At 42.2% G+C, this 25,350-nt stretch overlaps 1 long non-coding RNA gene across 1 annotated transcript in view; it reads left to right on the forward strand.

Annotated features, from left to right (window-relative positions):
• Window positions 1-19,086: 19,086 nt before the first annotated feature.
• Window positions 19,087-25,350, forward strand: part of LOC144767583 (uncharacterized) — a 40,323-nt gene continuing 34,059 nt past the window's right edge. Inside the window, exon 1 of the long non-coding RNA XR_013598268.1 lies at window positions 19,087-19,188. This is a non-coding gene — a long non-coding RNA (uncharacterized LOC144767583). The remainder of the gene's footprint in view (window positions 19,189-25,350) is intronic.

Below are 25,350 nucleotides of genomic sequence, written 5' to 3' on the forward strand. Positions count from 1 at the left end.
AAACACACGGTGGTTTGGAGCAGAGCGGCTATCTACTTGCCCGAGAGCCCAGCTAATGCGAGAGCCCACGGACGCCGCCCCTCACTTTTGATGCACTGAGAAAGACGCTGTCTTTTTCTCCAGCCGAGAAAATCCAGCTCCGGTGTTTCCAGCTGCCCTCGCGGGTTGCTGGGATATCGAGTCCTGAGAAAGAGATACCAGACCTCCTGCTTTCTATTACCCAGGTACGGAGCTGACTAAACCCTTAAAGAGAATTCTTGATTCAGATTCCTTGGCAAAACCAACTTAACTTAAACTGCTACTTACTTACTCCTTCCCACATATTAGGCTTAGGTCAGGTACACCGGGGTAGGCGTATCTAGAAGCACCAGTTGAGTACGTTAGTCAATGTTTTTATGTATGTATATATTTTATCCATTTTAAAGTATCATATGGCTAAGAAACAATATCAATGCTTTTATAGTATTATTTCATAATACTCCTTTTACTGTACGCACTTTACTTTATGATAAGTATTGCACTTGTGGCAATTCATTTCTCTTGCATGAGAAAGAAGACTGCTCAATAAATAACACCTTTTATTGAAAACGCCCGTCTCTCTATTTCTCTGCACTCTGGTGAAACTAAGTATGCACAATTGACTGAGTGAAATAGCGGTCTATTGTTTTCACACGACTCTAGAGATACACTCTTATTCTGAGGGAGCAAAGTTGCCATGTTTTATGGTTGTCAGAATCTAATCCCTTCTTGTCTATCCAGGGAAGTTAAACTCCTCCTTGTTTATTCGAGAAAGTTTATAGTGACCTCTGAGCTAGCTGGCAAAACTAATTAAGTCTAATATAGTCAGTAGAGACCTAGTCGACCTCAGTCCTACGTCTACACTGCTGTTTATATTATTCCAATGCGCAGAGCCTATTGGGAATATAGGAACTACACTACATGGTGCCCAACGTTTGGTAGGGCGATAATCTAACGCAAGACACTAGAGTAACTCATTCGTGCTTTTTCACACAGACCCTTTTCCCGTAAAAACTCCAATAGACGCTTGGAGTGGGTAAAAGGTTAAAATCTGCCGGAACTTAGTAGGAAGAGATTCCTATGTATAGTTTTTGGTTTAGTCAACGTTGAAGGATACAGTGTTCCAAAATATTGTGCACCTAATCTTTGTTTCCTTGAAACTTGATCTACAACAAAAACTTTCTGTCAGTAAAATGCCGGGGGGTGACGAAGAAAGAGATGCTACAGCGTCTCAACTCCAAGCGGATGACACGAGTCTCCAAGAAAATGACCCGAATGCTATATTCATTCGGGTCAACATAAGAAGAACTATAACTATTAAACTTATAGAAAATGGACTGATGTCACGAGGTGGTACAGTCATATTCGTGGTAGAGGCCCATGAATATCGGCAGACAGAGATATTCTATTCATGGATAAACTTTCCAGCAGCAAACGCTGTAACAAGAGAATTCAACTATTACAAAATAGAGGAACCTCCGGATGAATACAGTCCGTTCGAGGATGTTGAAATCCCACTAAATTACCAAGAGCACCTGCTCTGGTTTAAAGGCGCCCTAAAACATCAAAATCACATCACAAGGCTCGGTCCACTAGGTAGACCAGGAGCAACGTGGCCGGTTCTAGCTAGCTACACACCACATCCAGACATTGATAAAATGTCAGACCGGGAACTTTTAGCTCAGCTAAAAATACTAATTAAAATACATAGACAATTGGTCCAATATGTAATGCGGACTTCAACAGTCCAACCAGCAATTAACATTCCACAGCTGACCCCTCATCAGGGGAACACAAACAAGATTACACCACAGAACATACAATCATGTCTTGGTAAAATACCCTCAAAACGGGAACAAATTCCATTCTGGTTAGCACAAAAAATCACTCAAATAGAGGCAGTATTTCCTGATACTACACCTACTGAGAAACACAGAATTCTGACTATCTGTCTTCCAATGGGGATCGCACCACATGTGGAGGACTGTGACACTTGGGGCACAGTCTTTGCTTCGATTTACACAAAAACACATGGTGTTCCGTCCATGGCGGTTATACCAGATGTACTAAGACAGATTCAAAATGAATACGGTCCAGAACCTGCTTTAACTCTGGGTATGAAATTACTGAAAGACTTTAAGCAGGTCTCGGCTATATTATTAGCCAACATAAAAGGAGCAGCAGCATCTGTGGCGATCTGCCAGAAATTGAAAGAAACAGATATAGCAGAACAGCCTTTTGAACTTGCCAGAATTATAGAAAAATCCTATGAAGAACTAGGAAGAGATAGTTTGGGTGGGAAACCAGTAAAACCCCAACTAACTGAAAATCCTGAAAAAACATTTATTTAAAATAATCTAAATACTCCGAAAAAGAGTTGGGATTGTAATAAACAATCCACTCCCAAAGAAAAACGATTCCAGTCCAGAGGAAGGTCTCCTCAACGGAGAGAAAGATCTCCAGACCGAGGAAACAAGTCTCCCCAGAGGGAGCCCTCTGAGAAAAGATACAACCCTAGAAATAGGGATAATCTGAAAAAACCTTATAGATATCAAGATATTGATACACGTCCCTCTCGATCTTTTCAGACTTCCTCGCAGAAATCGGAAAGAAGAGGACGGTCAGAACACAGGGAAGAGCACGTCAAGTCCAAAGACAAGGAACCTGCTCATCAAAGTAAACAATTACAATTTCCAAGAAAGAAGGTAGCCAGTATTAAAATAATTAAACATGCAGAGGATACTGAGGACACAACTGAAGAACGGAGAGTGGGCCCAGACAATGCTAGACAGCGCAGCAGAAGTGACCATACCTCGCAAGATCTTGATGAATCTTCTGGAGACAGTGGACACGAATGAATACATTCAGGTGGAAACTGCAGATACCAGAGTTAGCAAACCCCATAAGATATACGAAATAACACTGCGTATAGAGGGAGACAAGACCAGAAAAGTAAGGGGTCTCTTTTGGGATAACCTTTCGAAAGGCTATGACATCCTTCTAGCTGAGAAAAACTGGCCACCAGAGTTTGTCAGGGAGTGCCCTCATGGCGAAGAAAGGATTATGCCTGCCTTCTCAAATCATATTCCGATTCATAAAAAATATACACTTGCAAGAAAATGGGCAGTGGCCCAAGCTCCTGCATTATATAAAAATCATGTAGGATGGGATGAGGATTCTCCTCCTCACAAAATCCAGTTAAAATGTCAACCCACTGCACAAAGGCAGTACCCAGTTAAACAAGAAGCTAAAAAGCAAGTCAGGGAGATCTTAGATCAACTTGAATATCAAGGGGTGATTGAAACATGCACCTCACAAATGAACAATCCTTTGTTTCCTGTCTCCAAGCCAGACGATTCATATCGTCTAGTTTTGGACTACAGACATTTAAACTCCTGTTGCAAATCATTTGCAGTACAAAACTCACACAGTGCAGCACTAATGAATAACATTGTGCGCAAAAAATACAAAACGACATTAGACATCTCTAATGGATTCTTTTGTCAAAACATTGCACCTGAAAGCAGGTATTTGACCGCTTTCTCAATAATGGGGTCGCAAAAACACTTCTGTCGACTCCCACAGGGATTCAAGAATAGCCCAGGATTATTCTCAGCAAGAGTAACAGAGTTACTACAAATATATGATGATGAAGAATTATCTTATGTCGACGACATCTATCTCACAGGTGAAGACCTGGAGACTCACTTGAAAAGAGTGAACACCATAATACTTGGGTTCGCAACAGAGGGTTACAAATTCAACTTTAAAAAGTCACGAATTGCCCATCTAACTGTCCTGTTTTTAGGATATGAATTATCAAGTGAAGGCAAAAGCCTGGCAGACAACTTCTTAGAGAAGTGTGCTGTACTCCAAGCACCTAAAACGCTGAAGAACTTACAATCAATACTAGGTTTCCTGAATTTCGGAAGAACATACATTCTAAATTATGCAGACAGGGTTAAACCTCTCTATGAATTAATAAAACCTGATTTCAAACCAATAAATTGGACTCAGAAACATACAGAAATTTTAAGATCATTACAAACAGACATGTTAGCTAAAACAAAATTGCAAACACGCGAAAACGTACGCAACCTTATAATCTGAGTCATCCCAGGAAGATGCGGATTCACGTACCTGACCTCTAATGAGGGAGAAACGGTACCAATAGCTTACAAATCACACTTGTACACACAAGCTGAAATGAAATTCAGTTCTACTGAAAAGATTATAATAGCGGTTCAAAATGCTGTAGCAAAAGAAAGAGCCCAAGGCAGAAGGATAACTGTTTTAACAGCAGAATCAGCCCTTGAGGCATTAACAAGCCCACGCAATTTGACTGCTGTGGCATTAGATCCAAAATGGATACAATGGGAAAATTCTCTTGCTACAGAAGACGTGAAATACTATTTTGACCCTAAAATGAAAAAACTAGAAAATCTAGAATACGAAGAAGAATATCCTCTGCCAATCGAAATTCTGCCTCTCGAACAATACACATGTGTAATCTACATGGACAGATTTGCACAACACTACGATGTAGAGAAAGAATCCTACAACGCTGCGTGCGCGATTGTTAAAGGTCGCTGGCGCTTTGGTAAATTCAGACCATTAATAACCAAAACTGAATCACTCAGAAACTGTTCAGCTCAGCGAGCTGAAATAAGATCTTTAAAGATGGCGCTTGAAAATGCCGATCGCGAATTCCCCACACTAATAGTGTGCGATTCGCATTACTGCGTCAAGTCTTACAATAATGACTTGCAGAACTGGGTTCAAAATGATTACAAAGATGACACAGGTGCCACAATAAAGCATTAGAAGCTTTGGGAACAGGTAGTTCTTTTGCAGAAAGAACTACGAAAGAATCACGTGATACATACACTGTGTCATCAACGTGATGGCGTTCACGTTGCAGGGAATTCATTGGCTCCCAGAGCCACAGCGGAAGCAGCTCAACTGGCTTCCGTAGCCACAAAAAAGCGTACTAAAAAATACATAGACGGAGAAACCATGCTGGCGGTAAAAGCGTCTTTAAAAGGCGACTATGCAGCATTACCTCTGAACTATCCACTCAGTAATACATACATAATTGATGCAAACTCCGTTCCTTTTGCTCAAATCCCTGGAGTGGGGGATAGAGTAATTCCAAACAGGAACAGGAGAGTCTTACTAATAGCAGACGCACACATGGGAGAGGGTCTAGGGCATCGAGAGATCAAGGAATCTCTAAAAGAATTACAATCAGAATACTGGTGGCCGGGGATAAGCCTGCAACATTACAAATTTGCAAAGGATTGTCCTAACTGCAACAGAGATCGCAGTCGTGAACCGGACCAGACTAGTGCCAGGATGCCTTTATTAGAAAGCATAAGGCTATCTATACGCAAAAATCCAGCAGGAGAAATGCGTCCCATTAATGTTTAAGACTAGATTCACTTAAAATGTAGACACCAGCGCTCGGCTGACGCCAGAACTGTTATAAAAGATTTGCGAGTCTTTATCAGCACATACGCAATTGGCATGCTACATTCTGACCAGGGTCCTGCGTTTAGCTCTAGAGCTTACAAGGAGGCCATGGCCAGCATGGGCATTGCATTGCGGTACTCTTGTCCCTTCCATCCTGAGGGAAATGCGGTAGTGGAAAGAAAAAACCGGGGCATAAAGCAATCTATAACGGCGAGGGTATTAGGTTCGAGTGATGGGTGGGTCCAACACTTAACAAGTGTCCAACGTAGTCTTAATAATCTGCCAAGAAATTCTCTAAAAGGTCTCAGCCCGTACGAACTATTGTTCTGTACTAGAATGTACATTCAGGACCTTGATAGTTACACTTCAGTGGTAAAAGAAAAATGCTTTGATATCAAAGACCGTTTGGCTGTTTTACAGGAATTAAATGAAACAAGAAGAAACCTGTCCCAGCAAGACCTGTCTGGATTCCAAAGATTGGGGATCTGGTCAGAGAGAAGATCGCGGTGAAGAAGGAATTTGGGCCTTCTAACAGAAAAGCAGTACCTGTCTTAGCTGTCAGCGGAACAACATCAGTTGTACTACCACCCCTTGCTGGTAAAAAGGAGAACCGAGTTGTATCCATCGACCTGGTAAAACCACAATCATGTGGCCAATAATAAGTAGTAGGCCCAGTGGACTCCCAAGAAATAGCAGAACACCAAAATTTGCTACAATCCAAGAGGTTCAAACTGAGAAACTAATCACATTTGATAAACCTGCAGTGAATAAAAAAGGACTATGCAACGAAGCCATGGAACTTGTGCCTCTTGAAACCCAAATTGCAACAGTTCGTCAAGAAACACCAGTCTACAATGATGTAGCATCGGACTATACTAATGTCTCCAAGAAAGATCCAAAGACTAAAGAAAATCCAGAAACAATTCCAACAATTGACAGAACTGCATCTGGCTACTTCATCAATTTCGATGACTTTTCTGATGTTCTGAGTGAACATGAAGAAACGCCAGCAACAAAAACTTTCAAAGACAAAGTAACTGAACTCTTTCATCAACTAAAAGAAACCTATCTGATTTCTCCATGGATTGAATTTTGGATTGTGTTAGGTGTACTTTTTCTTCTCCTTTGGCTCATCGTGGTTCTTTGTTTGGGAAAATTCATTGAAGAAAAATACAGTACAATGGACACAGCAAGTCAGAACATCAACTTGTCCTAAAGCCTCACAAGTCATCTCACATCGAGAAAAGAGAACTATCATCAGTGAACGTCACAGCCAATCCATTACCCGTGGGGTAGCATGGGACAGAACTGAGTATGACATTTTTGGCCCGATTGAGCTCTTGAAATATCTACACCAGTTTAAGGTTTCGTTAAGTGACTTTGTAAAACCAAGTACTTTCTATGATGATTGGGACTTTGAAAATATTAATAATATGATGTCAGATTTCGTAATGTCAGCAAAATTTACAGAACATTATTATTTACAGGGTTCATCAAATCATGAAGAACTATATTGCTATAATCACTTTGGTCATCACTATTTGCATAAATCTGCTCAACCAAGAAATGTTTTTAATTTTAACCAATGGGAACATTGTGCAACACCACCTAAAAGCAGCTCGAAAACATTTTATGAGAAATTCCCATACTTCTCAGGGTTTAACACAAGTGATGCAGAAACGTTTTATTTTCAAATGTTAAATAAGACAGGAATGAAAACAATGTTGACAAATACTAAATTGATTTATTCTGAAGCATTTTATGAAAAAATGACTACATTTGGTTTTGAATTCTGGAAAAACAACATTGAAACAAAAACCATCTGGGGTACAAAAGAATGGCAGGTCCAAGGTTTAGAAGCATTATTTAGAGCCTGCATGATCCCAGAACAATTAATATTCCTGAATGACACCATTCAGCAAACAACCTGTCTTGGTCTAGCCAAGATAAAAGATTTAACCAAACCGTCTATTCCGAAGCCCATACCTGATAGTAATAGCACTACAGAAGTGGAGATAGACGTATCCCATATTTTACACCAAAACAGAACACATCCTGATTGGAAAAAATGGTTGATCTGGCCCACAGACACAAATAACTGTCAAGATAGATTCCTGAACAAAATACAGGGGTTCAAAATGACCAGGCCAGACCCTAGATACTCCCAGAGACAACATCCAGGGATAGTTACAACATACAGTGTAGGGAAACTATGCCTCGAATGGCTACAGAAATCCACACTGGCTGAAATTAAGCAACACTTGACTTTACTTAAAGACGGTGCTGACTTGCGTGATTTCATACTGGGACCACGCAAACAGCGTCAAAAACGTTTCATAACGGTCGGTATATATGCTGCGTACAACGAGGCTTGGAAAGTAATGCAAATTGAAACAGCAGAAAAAATACGAGAAATTGATCGTATTAATTTGGAAAAATCATTTTCTGTTGTGGACAATGGGTTAACGACTCTGTCCTCCAGAATATATTCACTGGACAGTATTGTATCATCTGGTATTGATACAATAGAGCTGGACTTGCTAATGTTACAACATGGTCAGTCCCAATTATGTTCTATTGTACAACTTGGCTGGACGTTGCAAAATCTGCGTTCAGGCTACGTGCCATGGCGTTTAATCAATGTAACGTCATTATTCTCTATCTTTAACCTTACTGATAAACAAATCAGTTTGGCACAAAAAGGAGCAGACGATACGATTCTGAGCATTGAAAAACTTGAGAGATTACCATTGACAATGTCAGAAAGACCTGTCATTGAATGGATAATACACGGGATAATTACAATTCCGATAACAACTTTCCAGTTTAAATATTGCCAAGAGTATATACCAGCGGGCCAGTATGAAAGGTTGGGTAAAGGCTACATCAAGTCGACATGGAAATTACCTTATACACACAAATGTTATAATGAAAAGAAAAGGGAGATATTTCTTAGTGGTAACAATTGTAAAAAATCACTAAGCGGTACACTTCTGTGTCAAGGTATCAACTTGTATGGGGCCTGCGAAGGGTGTTCATGTCACCTGCACGGCACTCCTGCAAAACAGATAGAGACATTTTTCAGACAGCTTTCCAACGGCAGCTATGTTCTAATAAATGACCACAGCTGTTGTGGCATGGTTCCAGGAAAAGCCTATCTCGCCAGCGTTAGTTCCATGGTCACTTGCTGTCTGCAAGTATTGTATCCAAACAGCACTCCAGACATGGAGGTGGCAATATGGCCTTATTTGAATATCTCTTCTATTCAAATTGATACTTTAAGCAGAATGAAATCCATTCTTTTACAAACAACTGTGCCTTTGACCTCGTCTAAAGAAACGTATGATCTGCAAGTCGCAAGGACAACAGCAGAGATACATTCCTTATTATCAACAAATTGCCCCGTGCGTTTCGTAGAAATGTTGAGCCAAATCTTAAACATGTCAGATACCAGTGGCATCGCACATGTATTTAAGACAATTTTTTCGGGACTGTTAACACCCTTTGAAACAGTTCTGGGCATCTTTCCCAATTTTGTCCATTCTGTCTTTGGCGGCCTACCTCTACTTTTGGGACTCGTAGCAGGAATTTTATTTTTGATCCTTCTGCTCCGATATGGCAACCCAAGCCGCAGACAAGACTCCAGCAACGATGGAAGAAACGATCCTAGCAATACGCTACCGGGACCGCATAACTAAAGTCCTCGGATTAGCCCGGCTAAGAGATCTGAATATGACCTGGTTTCTTTCATTCAGACCAATCTGGCAAGATTTCATCTTACCTGTGCTTCGATGTATGCTATGCGGAGAAGAATGCGTGTTGGACGTCTGTCTTACACTACCATCAGCAGTACCAATGGATACAGATACCTTGCTAGGTCCGGTAACGACTCATGCATCGTGTTGTCCCCAGCGGCTACCTATTCTGATGACGGCATTCGTTGAGACTTCACCACTACGAGTATGTGGCAGTGGAGTACGAGATGAGAGCAGCATCACACAGGTACAACCTTCAGTGAGCATTGCTGATCCTGACATCGATGATAGCAAACATTCTCACAACTGCACTGTTACAGCATTTTCAAACTTAGTCGAACTTTCACCTGATGCTGTAGACCAATTTTTTGCAAGTCTGTCTGAAATGATGTTCTCCCCTGAACAACGGGAATAACTTTTTTAAGCAACAAGCACACAGAGTTCCCTGAACTCTGAATTCGGACTTCAGCTTTGATAAACAAAAGCTACTGAAAACATTTGGAACTATTTTTCCTTGAAAGCGAAATTATTTTTTTTCACTTCCAAAATATTTACCTTTTTCTGTCACAGAGTACTCTGCTTAAAGTAAAACTATTCTTAGAGAACAGAGCTTCTAATTTAGGAACTCTAGAGACAATATTTTACCTCAGCCTCTAGCATATGTACAGGATTTTGTATTTATATGTGATGGAATGGTCTCTACCTTCTCTTCTGTATTCAGAGCCATTTCATGTGTAATTTTCACAATTCATTCAGCTGATATATATATGCATTTTTAACTGAATGATACCACTGCTTGAAAAGCGTACAGTACCAATACTCGTTTTCGTGTATTTACCATATACCATTTCAAATGCGATTTATGTATTTTGGGGTGGGTTGGAAAACACACATGCATCGTTATATGTTTACTGTTGCTTAGTTTTAGTAATGATGGACATTAGATCGTGGAGTGGGTGTTGTGTTTCTATCTAGGACCCTAATTCAATATTCCCGATTTATGCCCTTATATGGCTATAATAAATAATATCCTTATGAAGGCATAAAAATCATATCCATATTTAGTAATAGCCCATGCAGTCCAAATACAGCAAGGCTACTTCCCTAGACTCCTAGAAAGTACAACGCGTTCTTTAAACAAACCAAACCTCCAGCAACCTGGGAAATCCCCATGCTTCTGTTTTGAATTGTCCTAGAACTCCTGCGAGCACTGAAAGAACGGCCAGTTCTTAGAGACATCTTTATTGACGTCTTATGTCCAACCTTACGTCAAACCCGGAACCTTTCAGGTATAAATATACCAACGTTGCCTTAAGCAAACACATGGTGGTTTGGAGCAGAGCGGCTATCTACTTGCCTGAGAGCCCAGCTGATGCGAGAGCCCACGGACGCCGCCCCTCCCTTTTGACGCACTGAGAAAGACGCTGTCTTTTTCTCCAGCCGAGAAAATCCAGCTCCGGTGTTTCCAGCCGCCCTCGCGGGTTGCTGGGATATCGAGTCCTGAGAAAGAGATACCAGACCTCCTGCTTTCTATTACCCAGGTACAGAGCTGACTAAACCCTTAAAGAGAATTCTTGATTCAGATTCCTTGGCAAAACCAACTTAACTTAAACTGCTACTTACTTACTCCTTCCCACGTATTAGTCTTAGGTCAGGTACACCGGGGTAGGCGTATCTAGAAGCACCAGTTGAGTACATTAGTCAATGTTTTTATGTATGTATATATTTTATCCATTTTAAAGTATCATATGGCTAAGAAATCATATCAATGCTTTTACAGTATTATTTCATAATACTCCTTTTACTGTACGCACTTTACTTTATTATAAGTATTGCACTTGTGGCAATTCATTTTTCTTGCAGGAGAAAGAAGACTGCTCAATAAATAACACCTTTTATTGAAAACGCCCGTCTCTCTATTTCTCTGCACTCTGGTGAAACTAAGTATGCACAATTGACTGAGTGAAATAGCGGTCTATTGTTTTCACACGACTCTAGAGATACACTCTTATTCTGAGGGAGCAAAGTTGTCATGTTTTATGGTTGTCAGAAGCTAATCCCTTCTTGTCTATCCAGGGAAGTTAAACTCCTCCTTGTTTATTCAAGATAGTTTCTAGTGACCTCTGAGCTAGCTGGCAAAACTAATTAAGTCTAATATAGTCAGTAGAGACCTAGTCGACCTCAGTCCTACGTCTACACTGCTGTTTATATTATTCCAATGCGCAGAGCCTATTGGGAATATAGGAACTACACTACAATGGCAATCTGGTTCTTCAAGGGCACTTTTGACTGCCTCCAATGCCCCACATTGAGGAATATTAGTATACAAAGCCTCAAAGTCCATTGAGATCAGTATATCAGTGTTGGCATTGAAGTTTAAACCCTTAATTTTGCTAATCAAATGGCCCGTGTCACGAACATAGGATGGTAATTTCAGGACTAAAGGTAACAGAAAAGCATCCACAAATTTGGATAAAGGCTCCGAAAGGGAGCCTTTAGTGGACACGATGGGTCTAAGGGGGGTTTGAGAGTATTTTTATGTGTTTTAAAACCCCGTAAAGAACCGGAATCTTGAACAAATATTTATTAAGGTATTCAAATTCCTGTTTGCAGATGGAGCCACGCTCCAAAGCCTTCTCAGTAATTTCAAGTATCTCAGTTTGAATGTTTTCAGAAGGGTACGTGGTAACGCTGCGGTAATGCTCAGCAACATTGAGCATTGTCAATATTTGTTCTTTATATTCAATACTGTCCAAAACCACCATTCCACCCCCCTTGTCACTAGGTTTGATAGTAAGAGTGTTGTCCATAGACCACATTTTAAGTGCTTGATATTCATCATTATTAAGATTGAAAGAAGGTCTTGGGACAAATTTGGTCATATTTTGTATTTTAGAGTATACTGTTTTCTCAAAAATACCTACTTCCGGCCCCACTTGGTCCAACGTAGGTGTGAATACAGAGGTAGGGCAGAAACCTGTTTTGTTGTTGCTACGCATAATGTCTTGCCCTGAAAAGAACTTCTTCAGTATCATTTTACGGAAGAAAGATTGGATATCTCTATTTAGTATAAATAAGCAGCCATGTGTTGCATAATATAGGTCAGTTTAAAAATGTTCTGTAATAATGTTCTGCCAACAGTTTAATAAGACAACCAATATGCACAACAGAGTTCTGTCACTGAGGGTTCCTTAAATAATCCAACAGGCATGGAAATCAGTCTCTGTTATTTTGTCCAGCTAGATTGATCAGGCATTAGCAATACAATCAGTCTTGCCTTTGGGACCTTATATGTATTTAGCTATGCAGCACATCAGCCTGGGAGATGAAACATCTACTGTTCTATAACATGGAAGGAAAGTAAGCACCAAACTGCGTGACACACCAGGTATGTGAACACATGTAGAGAACTATTGGTTTTCATCGGGAAATGGTATAGTCCAAAGCACTGTTTTTAATATAAAAGCAGGGCCTTCGGTGGTCGTATTACTGAAAATTGATTCTAGTATTTTACTGACCTCTGCTGGTCGTTTTCTATGAAGAAAGTTAAATAGAGGCAGTTGCCAGAAAAATTTAAAAAAAGAAAGACCCTCAGCAGAAAGCAATACCTGTATTTTATTGACCTATGTTGGTCGTTTTCTATCGAGACTGTTAAATAGAGGCAGTTGAACAGAAACAAAAGTCCCTAAGCGGAAGCAGACAAGTCCTAGGGCTGATCTCCAGAGCCCACAAACTACATACACATATAAGTATATATTAAAGTATATACTAAAGTGTATATATACCAAAGTATATAAAACAGGTCTTGAGCTCCAGGGACCCCCTCAGCACACTGTTGTCGCTGAATTGCTTTCACAGTACTCATACACAGGAATAGTTAAATAAAACAAACGTTTTTTTAAACTGCAACTCGAAATCATGCAGCAGAATACACCACCAGTAGTCAAGTCAAGTCAAGAAACCACTTTATTCGATTAGTTAAAGTCATAAAAGTATGCTATACAAATGCCAAAACATTAAAAGTACACTATTTACATTATTTACAAATTATAATATATAATACAGTAATACGTTAAAACATTCATCATCCTTCCCATTTTAAGGCAGATTCATAGAAATACATTGACTGAATTTTAAGAGGAATCAAGGTCTGGAGTAACTTTCAGTCTAGCTCTCTTGCTTCTAACCTAAGCTGCAAGAAAGCTGGCAACACAAAACATAGTTAGAGGGGATTCTAGTAATTGTAAAAACAATAAAGCAGGTTTACACTGTATAAAATTCATATTTTTCAATAAGGGGAGAATAAACCTTTTCCTGGCCTCTTGGTACAGGGGGCAGAAAATCATAAAGTGCATAGTGTCTTGCTGGGAAAAATCATCGCATTTGCATGGGGCAACATCTTCAGGTCTACTCCAGCCCTCCACATCCCAGAGTATTGTGTGAATCTGGTTACACCGAAGTTTCGTCAAAAGCCATCTGTGAAAAGAATTTGTCACGATGGACAAGTAAAGTGGCATTGCTATTGACTGAGTGACCAGAACATGGCCCCTAACCAAAGGTTTACACAGTTCTGCACCTTCCCGTTCTGCCTCCCTTATTTTTATGAAATTGATTTTCACCCACTCAAGGTCTGCCTTGCAAAGAGATTCCGGATGGAAAAAGATCTCTGGTCGCCCCAAAGACATTGCTACCATTTTTATGTACCATAACCACTGGATTTTGTACATGTTATCGAGCTTAATGCAGTCCTTTAGAATCTTATGGTTTAGGGAGAGGTTCGGATTTAGCCAGATTTTAATCCATAGCAGTATTGGGGCAAGTCTAATTATGTCTGCTAAATAACCAATCCCCAATTCTAGGTGTACAGAGTGGGTGGCAGTGGATTGAGGGAGGCCAAGGAGAGACCTTAAAAATTTGTTTTCTTCAATTTGTATGGCATCGGGTTTGGTGTAACCCCAAATTGAGGTCCCATACCTAGCGATGGAAATGGTCTTGGCTTTATAGATTTTTAGAATTGCCTCACAGGGTTTTCCCCCCAGCCTTTTTGAAAAGCCTAACACTGCCGCTGACAAATTTCTCACTGAATTTACCTTCAGTGAGAGTTGGGGGGACCAGGAACCCTTATCATCAAAGACTACTCCCAGGTAGGTAAATACCTTCACTCTAGAGATTTCCTCTCCACCACAAAAAAAGGTCTTAACTTTGTTCTTTGAAGGCCCCAGAGACATAACGTGCGATTTGCCGTTATTGACTACCAAGTCCAGGTTTTTCATAAAGGCCCCAAATGAGTCCAGTAGTCTTTGCAGACCCAGTGGGGTCCTGGCAATAAGACGGCATCGTCGGCGTATAGGAGTACCGGACCCGGTATCCCTCCCATACGCGGAATATCAGGGGTCGCAGTTGTCAGGTTTACCTCCAGTGAATTAATGTACAGTGTAAATAACATAGGGGCCAAGATGCAGCCCTGCCGCACCCCTCTGCCCGATTTAAAACTGGACGTACATTTCCCCTCAGTTGTCATCCTGATTGAAGCGTTAAGTTCCCTGTGCATCTCAGCCAAGAAATACACGAGGGGACGGTCACGTCCTAGTTCCAGGAGCAAGGACCACAGCTTTGACCTATTAACTAGGTCAAATGCTGTGGACAAGTCCATAAAACCCAGGTAGATGGAGCCCCTAGCGGCCTTGGTGTACTTAGCTGTTATTAAATGTAAATTGAAACATTGGTCCTCCGTGCCCCTCCCAGCTCTAAAGCCATATTGGGCTTCAGACAGAATGTTGTTGTCTGAGGCCCACCCTGTTATCCTTGCCAGAATTACCTTCCCAAGAATTTTAATTGAGGAATCTAGCAAGGAAATGGGCCTGTAACATCTAGGGTCAGACCTTTGGCCCTTCTTAAAGACCTGGATTATTGTTGATCGGGACCAAGATTTAGGGAATCCAACCTGGGCCGAGGTACTAAAAACGTTGGTCAGGATGTTAGCCCAGTACAGTGGGTTTGCTTTGTACATGTCTGAGGGAACACCGTCGGCCCGGAGCTTTTCGACTTGCAGATTCTTTGATTGCCTTTACAACTTCCTCCGCGAGAAACCTCACTGGCAAAACAGAAGAATCTGAGTCTGGAGGCACAAAAATTTCTAAATCCAAATGACTGCCATAGATTTGCTCAAAATGGCTCAACCAATCCTCCTCTGCAATGTTTACTTCTAAAACTTCATTTTTGCTATTTGAAAACAGGGGCTTGTTAATAATGGACCAAAATTTAGCACTATCTTTTAAAGTTGCTGAGTCCATAAGCTCCACCCACGCATCGTGTTTGATTTTGTTTTTCCTTTCCAGTACCACTCTAGAGTACTCACTTCTGAGCTGGGCAACCAAAGTTTTATTTCTAGGTGGCTCCTGGAGAGCTTTTTTCAGTCGGTTGTGGGATTTAGTGCATATATGGTCAAACCAACCTGCAACCTCCTTAGTTTTGGCTGGTCGGCTTTTGTCTGTGAGTTCTTTGGCCACTAAGGAGCAAATGACTTCATAAGAGGAGATTACTTGCTCCCCCGTAGAGTGGGGATCTCCACAAATGTTTAAATCCCGTGCGGCCTTAGCAATAATGATATTAAAGAACTCATCAGGCACCACCTTACTCCAATTTAACCTCCTTCCCTGGTCTTTTGCTTTTACTTCTACCACCACCGCAGTTAGAGTGGTTGTATTCAGAAGCGAGAAACCATTTACCAATTCAATTGCCACAGGGTTATGATCACTAAAACAAGAAGGTATGGCATTATAGAAAACAACATACTTTAAAAGTCCAGAAGAAAGAAAAATATAATCAATTATGGTTTCACAATCCCTCCCTGTGTATGTGGGAACACGTGAATTTTTATCAAAAAACTCTGCTTCAAACAAATCATTGTTTGTTAAGAGTTTCTCTAGAGCTTCCCCCTTGTTAGAATGCTCAAAGTGTTGAGGGGATGTGAAATCCGGACCATCGATATCATATAATAAACAATTTTGGTTACATAAATGGACATTAAAGTCACCCAACAAAATAAGTTGGCATAAAGTGGTTTGCTTTACACTATAAGCATTTAAAAAATCTGACAACCACGTCAAATGAACATTTGGGAGGTGCCCGCATTGGGAGTTATAGCAATTTACTAGGATTAATTTAGTATTATTGGTGAGATTCAGTTCCAAAATTAAGAAATTATTGTTAGAGGCACAGTCTAACCTACTGACTACTCCTCTCACATTCACAGAGACCAATATCATAAGTCCCGCTTTATCTCTTCCCGCCAATGATTTTACTGCAGGGACAAAATATGAGGTAAAGCCATCCAACCACAAATCACAGTCTCTGTCCCAGGTTTCTTGGAGAGCCACAATGTTGTACTGTTTCACTAGGTTTAACCAGTTGACATCGTCTCTCTTTGAACGCAAACCGGCAATGTTCCAACTTAGCATCTTTACCGTTACCCCTTTCGCATTACATGGCAATACAGGATTACAGTGAATAGCGGGAGGGGTCGAACCAGAATGGTCCTGTACCAGAGGAGCAGAAGCTAGATATGGCTCCTCCACACTTTCCAATTCAACCTCCCGTCAATCGCATAGCTCCAAAGATGAAAGCACATCAAATCTGTTATGGATAGGAATGTTAGGCCCATAATTAAAATAATTCTCCCCACCGGGGCCCTGGAGTAAAACTGGTGTCTGAGCCAGAGCGGGAGTGCAGGGGCTCCTTCTCATACCTGAGTTAAAAAAGTTCTCTCCACAGGGGCCCGGAACAGAGAGCAATGGTCGAGCCATACCCAGAGTGTAAGGACGCCTTCTTGCACTAGGTGGCAGGTTACCAGCTAAATGGTTATAGAAGAACCCTAGCGGGCGCACCCCAATACTGTTGGCAACTTGCGATAAAGAGGCAGCCCTTAGTAGGACTGTGGCTGCATGTTGTGGGTGTCTAAAATTAATAATTATACACTCCCCTTGACAGGTCTTCTTGGAAGGCCCTATCCAATTGGCCCTTCTTGTAGATAGAATGTCTGGGGCAAATTTAATAGGGAAACCACAGTTCCTGCTTAACCAAGACACGGTCTTATTTTTTAGTGTCTCATGCGATTCCTCAGAGGAGGGTGGTAATTGTATTTCAAGCGGTGGAACATTTGTTAGCACAACCACGTAAGGGGAACATGCTGGGGGTAGGTTCATAGTTCTACTTCTCTTAACCAAATTGCTACTGGGTGAGCTAGCAGGTCCTGTTGTTGTTTTACCAGCTCCGCTCGCTGCTATACTAGGAGCTGTAACTATAGGGTCAATATTAATAGGGTGCTCTATGTCTTGCTGCTGGATTGCCCCTCTATCTATCTGCTCTGACCCTCCCGTAGCCTTCGCCACTTCTTTGGGGGTGTCAGCCTTTGACAAGTGCTTAGAGAGCAGCCCTCCCAAACTCTTAACTTCAGCCATAACACTGTCAAGCTTTCGCATTAGAGGTTGAACAAGCTGATCCAGTTTAACTTCAAGCAGCGCTTCCAGGGAGTGAAGCAGGTGAGAAAATTGGTCAGGACTTAAAGAGCCATTGGGGGCAGTACTATCTACCCGCTCGTTACTAAGGTCATCTGGGTTGGACTGCGGGCGCGTTTGCGTTTGAGGGGGGATATCTACCTTCTTTTTAGAGTGCTTCCCTCCCCTTTTAGTTAGGTGTTTCCTGCAGTTTCGTACTGGTCTGGCAACAGGCAGTACTTCCTCACTTTCTTCACTTTCACTGTGTCTTTCTAGCTCAGGTGGAACCACATGAACCTGGGCAGTGACCGTAGTGAGTGTTATAGTATCCGGGTCTAAGGTGACCGCCTCTGGAAGGTTCTCTGCAGGAATTAGGGGAACTTGTAAACTGTTTGAAAGAGAGTCCCTACCCAATGAGGCCCTTCTGTCACTATTAATTTTGCTAACCATCTTTACCAGGTAATTGTCAATTGGCCCTGACCCAGATGTAAATTTCTCTTTGTTACTTGGCATGGTCAGTCCTAAGCCTGGGTTTACAGCACCAAGAAATAAGCAAGAGCAGAAATCAACCCAAAACAATGCTACCAGAGCTATAAATCCAATATCCGGTGAACACTTTACCGACTTTACAGGCTTTTAAACAGTCCGAGAGGAGCAATGCAGAATGCAGGTTTGGCCAGGGAGTATGGCCCTGCCCTGCCTCTTCCTGTCTATGACTGTCATAGACTGTCCCGCCCTTGTCCCGGCTTCTCCCGCGCGCGACTCGCGGGTGCGAGGGGCGTTCCGTGCTTTATCGCGCCTCCGGGCGCTCCTGTGGCGTCACTCCCGCGCCTACAGCTGCCGGGGCACCTGGGAAATGGAGTCCCAGCCCGTGCGGCGTCCTCGCTGTGGCAATGATGGCCGTTTCCCTCACGGCGGTAGAGGAGTGGATGCTGGGGCGCTGGCGCTGGCCCAAGGTTCGCTGGCCGTTTCCCTCACGGCTTCAGGTAAGTCTCCCAAGGAGCTCAGGGCGCTCCGTGCTTTATCGTGCCTCCGGGCGCTCCTGTGGCGTCACTCCCGCGCCTACAGCCACCGGGGCACCTGGGAAATGGAGTCCCAGCCCGTGCAGCGTCCTCGCTGTGGCAGTGATGGCCGTTTCCCTCACGGCGGTAGAGGAGTGGAAGCTGGGGCGCTGGCGCTGGCCCAAGGTTCTCTGGCCGTTTCCCTCACGGCTTCAGGTAAGTCTCCCAAGGAGCTCAGGGCGCTCCATGCTTTATCGCGCCTCCGGGCGCTCCTGTGGCGTCACTCCCGCGCCTACAGCCGCCGGGGCACCTGGGAAATGGAGTCCCAGCCCGTGCGGCGTCCTCGCTGTGGCAGTGATGGCCGTTTCCCTCACGGCGGTAGAGGAGTGGATGCTGGGGCGCTGGCGCTGGCCCAAGGTTCGCTGGCCGTTTCCTTCACGGCTTCAGGTAAGTCTCCCCACCAGTAGTCATTGAGAGCAGGGTCCGAGCACCACGCTGGGACGTTGACGTAGTTAAAATGTCACGCTGATCCGCGCTACAATCAAATAAATTAAATGCTGCGCAGCGCGCATCTTCGTAGTCTTCAGCCTCAGGGTGGGGCAGAGCTGGTCAGGAATGTTCCTGTGCAGTGTAAACTGCAGGCGAGGTGGGCCGGGGGCACTGAGACGGTGAGTGAGGCCATAATTAAAATGGCAGCATTCCTAGTTACAAGCGTCTTCCAGGCTACGATTGCAATACATCCCCACCAAATCATCCGCCTGTTGTGTGGGTCCCTGCTGCTTCTCTGCGACTTTGCTGCTCTTCACCCCTGGTCATCCTTGCCCCCTTCAGGGCTGAGCAAGCTTCCCTGACACGCTGCGAGGTTAATGGTTAATTAACATTGCCAAAACAGAAGTGTCAGCTCATGCATCGCCCACCCCCACCCCCAATCCCATCACTGGAGGCGTCCGCCACCAAAAAGCTGAGGGGAATGTACGTACACTACTTAACTTTCCACACTGTACTGCCTGTCTGCACTTTCAGTACAGCCTTATTGTTGTCTCCACAATTCCTGCTGCGCACTGTGCACCACCTAGGTGCACGCTCTACGCTACTTGTCTGCATAAACAAACTCTGAACCGACAAAGAAAGTGCATAGGCACTCAAATCATTTTTGGGCTCAGATACCTAAGATTAACCTATTGGTTCTTGTTTTACCTACTACCAGTACTTCAATTATTGTGGGTCAGTTCTTCCTCGTTCCAGGCATTTCTCTCTCGAGGTGCACCTGCTTCCCAGGCAGATCCTTAGTTTTTCTACTTCCTCCCTTCATTCTATAAGAATACAATATCTGATGCATAAATGATGGAAAATCCACAACAGTTTATTTCAATAATGTTCTCAAACATACAACCATCATAGCACAGATAGACTCTGTCTCGGACAAGTGAGGGACAGTACTTGTAGGTCAACGGTCAGCGATCTAATTAACAGTCAAGCCTAACCATCTGTCAGGTGTGCAACGCCCATAGGGCTCAAAGGGCACCCCCCAGTCCATACCAGGCACACACACAGACAGTTTTTGACAGGGCTTAATTGTATCAAAATAATGAAGAAGAGAAACAAAAAATTGAATAAATAGGCTAGCGACAGGGCCAGAGTAGTTTTAAAGAGCCCACCACCAGCATAGCTCTTAAATGTTAAGTTACTGAAAACCAAGCGCTGCCTTTTTCACCACTCAACACTTCTGTTTCTTGATTTCACTTGTGCAGTTTCCTTTTCTTTTTCACCCCTTGTCACTGTTATCCCATCTATTCTTTCTCCTTCTTTTCCCATTTGCTGCCTTGGAGGAGAGAGACAGCCTTGAAAAACATGCACTCTTATGGAGTGCATCACCAAAATGAAAATAAGTTGCTCTAAATGCACAAGAAGTGGACGGACGCAAGTACTTGGTCATGCTTCAGGAGAGGGACAAATAAACAAAGAGTAAGGGAAGACGGCACATGCTGACCAAAGAGAAGCAAGTAAATCAGAATGACGATGAAGCCAACCAAAGGTAAGTGATGAGCAGGCTCTAAGCCCACTGTAGGTTAACAAAATGCCTTGCAAGTAACAGCGCATGCACTGTGTCAGGTGAGACCTGAAGAAGGGGGCAGAAACAAGGCAGAGCTGCCACTGAAAATGAGAGCACTTATTCTCTGAAACCCCTGTATAGTAAATCATCAAGAATAGGATTTCAGAGTCCCTTCTTTTTATCATTGTAGGTTTTTTACCCCAAGATCCTGACCTAGCCCTTTTCCTCCTTGGCTTGGTGTTCAATTTGTGATTTATATGGTAATTTGGTTCAAAGGCACAGTTGATTGGGAATGGGTATCACACTACACTGTACACAGTGCTGAGACTGCTGTGATTATTCAGTTATAACATCTGTAGTATTTCAAGTCCTGACCCTACAAGCTTCACAATGCGTAATTTACCCCCATATTTCTCCCAAAATGAGATGCCTGATACTGACCAAGCAATGTTTTGTGTAAAGGCTGCACTCCTCAAATGTGGGCCACTTTTTATGGGTTGCCAGGGCAATTTTTGGTCCCATTACGACCATGCTCATATACTCAGCATTCACACAGCCTTCCACATCACCTCATTACTAAAATGAGGGCAGGACATTTTTGTCTTTTTTTTTTTATCAACTGCTCGTGAGCTCTGTGCCCCAGGTAAATTCAAGTGCCTTTGAGGTGCAAAAATTAGTTATTTGTAGCCGAAGCAAACTCGGCCTGGGGCATCAAGTGAAATGCTCCTCAGCTCGCCTCTCTTCTTCCTGGTCTGTTTCTTTCTGAATCTGGGCCTGAATCTTTACTTTCACTTTTTTCTCGTTTTCCCCATCCCTTTGTTTTTTTATTGTTCTATTTCTGTCTTTCCTCCATTATTTATCTTTCCTCCTTGTGTATTTTCTCAATGGCTCCATTTTTTACAGTGCTCTTTTCTTCAGATTTCACTTGTTACATAATTATTTCCAAAGGCTTGCTGCATGTGTATTTCTTTACATTCAGGTTCATTTACACCCACTGATGCCTCTTCTCACTTACCAAGGAGGTGTGGTTATGCTTTGTGAGTGCTTGACACTGTTGTCTGCTGCACGCCAGGAGCATTTATTATTTGTCACATGTGCCCATATAAATGATATGCTTGGCCAGCATGGCTATATTAATTGGATGTTTGGGGTTTAACAACATCTAGAGTTCTTGTTTCTTGTTGTAGTATTGTGTTTGCCATTGATCAAGAGACATACCACCCCATTTTTGGATGACCAAATGAGAACACTTGATCTACATACCTATTTGATGGGAATCCAACACATCTCTGTACGGGTCTTACCAACAATCTCATAGGTCCTTCGACAGGTTTGCCCTGACACACATTCTGATATAGAGACTTATGTAGCTCTATTAGCGCCTAACTCACTTATGTAGGAGTTTTGCAGCAGCTCGGAGTACTTGAAGCTCCGTTATAGACCCCCGGTTCTTTTGTTGTTAGGGTTAGTAGTATTGTGTTTGCCTCAATTAGCTTTGCACATAGAGAAGGACATTATTTCCTTGGAGAATGGAAACAACCCTGAAAAGGATTGCCTTTAAAGAAACAACCCTGAAAAAGATTGCATGTAAAAGGTGTAATCAGCATCATAAAACTGATTAAGGGTGCCAACCAGAACACAACCTTTATTAAGCTTTTCTTGACACCCCTATCAGGATTAAAACGAAGGAAGAGGATGGGAAAAAGCCTCAGCTGAGGCTTTTTCCCATCCTCTTCCTTCGTTTTAATCCTGATAGGGGTGTCAAGCAAAGCTTAATAAAGGTTGTGTTCTGGTTGGCACCCTTAATCAGTTTTAATCACTTTTCCAAACTGCACTTTTCGTCGCACTTTTCAGTGGTGGTCACTTGGTGCTTGCACGGCTTTCACCATGATTTGTGTTACATGTCGTCTATGTCCACTTGTCTTGACTGTATGTCTTGTTGAGAGAAGTTTCTTATTTTTTTCCCCTTCCCTAATGCTCCGCCCTGTGTGTGGCTACACCAGGGTGTATTGTAAGCAGGCCCGATGATGAAGGATGTCACATACTTCGGTATGTGAGTGAGGGCAGTTTTTTCAAATAGAGCGATTTGGCCTATTGGGGCCGTCTCTGTTTGTTTAATTTGTTTTTTGTTACCCACCACACTGTGTATTATGACACAATGGAGGTAAGATTTTAATGATAATACCCATAGTTTACTATCTAAATTTGTAATATCTAGTGAATTAAGATTAAAAACCAAATTGAGAATTAAAACATAATGTGATCGTAACAGATCAAATGTAATTCCCATAGCCAGTGCTGCATCATGCACAGACGTGCCAACCTACTTTGTTCACCTGGTGGAGCAGGAATACACACTAGGAATGAGACTAACAGTGCCAATAGATCTGGCTTTAACATGCTAGCACATGCAAACACGCCTACATAATTTCACACTTGTGTAAGCCTGTGTTTGCACGTTTTCTCACTTTAATGACAGTGCTATTGGCATTGCCAATGCTTGTTTTTAATAGTATATTATGCCCTCACCAAACTCCCGCTGTCCTCCCTACATTTTCTATGCCCTTTCTTTTCTGCTATGAAGTTCTTCTTGTAATTTGCAAAGGCCCCTAGGACTGAATGCAAATCAACCCTGAGGATCCTCAGACAAAGTTATGAAGTCCTCCAACCTACATAAGATATCAGCAGCCTTGAATGTGCATGTGTCATCCTTGGGGTTTACTGGTGGCAAAAACCTAACATTTAAATACACAAAGTTCCCAAATGAGAATGTTCCACCCATAAGCTTTGCAAATTCTAAATGACAAGGTTGACAGTGGAAGGGACTGATCTCACTAAGGTCACTGGTTACCCTCAGGAATCTCTATCCCCTGAAGTTGTAGCTTCTCATTCATGACCTGAAACCCACAAAGAAGGCAAAGGCATAGAATGGAGAACCCCAGAAGACAATGCCATGGTATTTGGCAGGCAGATTGCTTTCTGAAGGTCACCACTGATTACTTTCCCTATCCTTGGTGTGTGAGGTCTCAGGTGACAACATTGGCCAAATATCTGCATCACACGACATTACGTAGCTCAGGCTGTCAATAACAGCAGAGACTGATCTTCCATCTGATGATAAGTCCCGGTGAAGAGGGCCACATAATACAGTGTGAGCAGCATCCCTGCTTCTGTAATCATTTGAGGACGGAGTTTAGTCTAAGGAACAATCTGGAGTGGCACCCTGAACCATGCAACTTTGCGAGTTCTCTCTATACTTGGGATGATTGTGTTACTGGCCCACATTCATATTTGGTTTCCAGTCGCAGCCTATACACCATGCTGTACAATACTCACATGAGGTACACTTTCCGGCACACTGTGCATGTATCTCCAAATATCTCACACCACGGGTGAACAGTGGCCTCAGAGCAGTGCTTAAATTGTGAAAAAATAAGTGCCAGGGCCCTCGTCAGGAGGTAACTGCAGCTTGCAACACCTATTGCCCCGTCTGGTGCTGCAAATCCCAGTACCAACATACCTACTAACCATCACACTCCTAGAAGTGTGACATTGCAGAATATTCCATGCCCCAGTGCTGTAAGAATGGCTTGGGTGGCAAGGGTTAGTCATTTTCACTGTTTATTGAATAAATAAACAACTGTTGTTGTCCGCATCTCTAAATTCGATATACAGCGCCACCATGTGTCACTCTAAAACGTTTATGCCTTTATAATCAAATAATAGGGGCATTGTTTGACTAGACAAGTTTGATGCTTATGCTGCTAAACGTGTTATTGCTTTACTAGTCACTTTGAAATATTTGTGCCTTCATGCACAAACAAAGACAATTTTTTTTGTCTAAATAGGTTTGATTTTTTTTTATGCTGCTGCCTGCAATATTTGTTATTGTTTTACCAGTCAATTTGCTATATTTGCACCTTCATGCACAAACCAAAGGGGCATTGGTTGACTAAACATGTTTTATTTTTGTATGCTGCTGCCTGCTGTACTTGTTATTGTTTTACCAGTCACTTTGAAATATGTGTGCCTTCAAAAAGGGAATTGTTTGCCTAAACTGGTTTGATTATTGGTGCTGTACTTGTTTTTGCTTACCAGTTAATTTGATATATTTGTGCCTTTATTCACAAACCAAAAGGGAATTTGTAAGACTAACCTGGCTTCATTTTTTTAATACTGCTGGACTTGTTTTAATCATGCACTATAAAAGAATTTTCACCTTGATGCAAGAAGAAAGTGGAATTGTTTTAGAAAACATGCTTGATTTTTTTTATTGCTGGACAGGTGATTGTTTTATTATGCACTTTGAAAGTATTTGCACTTTTTCCTTTACTTTACCTACTACAGTTTGTATAGATTCGGTAATTAGGTACTTCCTGATATGGTTTGTTTCAATTCTACATATTGTGCTATTTATGGTGTTGATTGCACTTGTTTGTAATACATAAGCCTTAAATCTTGTAATTAGCATTGTTTACAAACTGAAAAAAATCTGTATCAATGTTCTGAAACATCCAAGCAGTTTTCATCCTCAGCCTCTTGCTTGCCTGTTTTTG

This window comes from Lissotriton helveticus, chromosome 7 (assembly GCF_964261635.1).
Source record: "Lissotriton helveticus chromosome 7, aLisHel1.1, whole genome shotgun sequence".
NCBI lineage: Eukaryota > Metazoa > Chordata > Amphibia > Caudata > Salamandridae > Lissotriton > Lissotriton helveticus.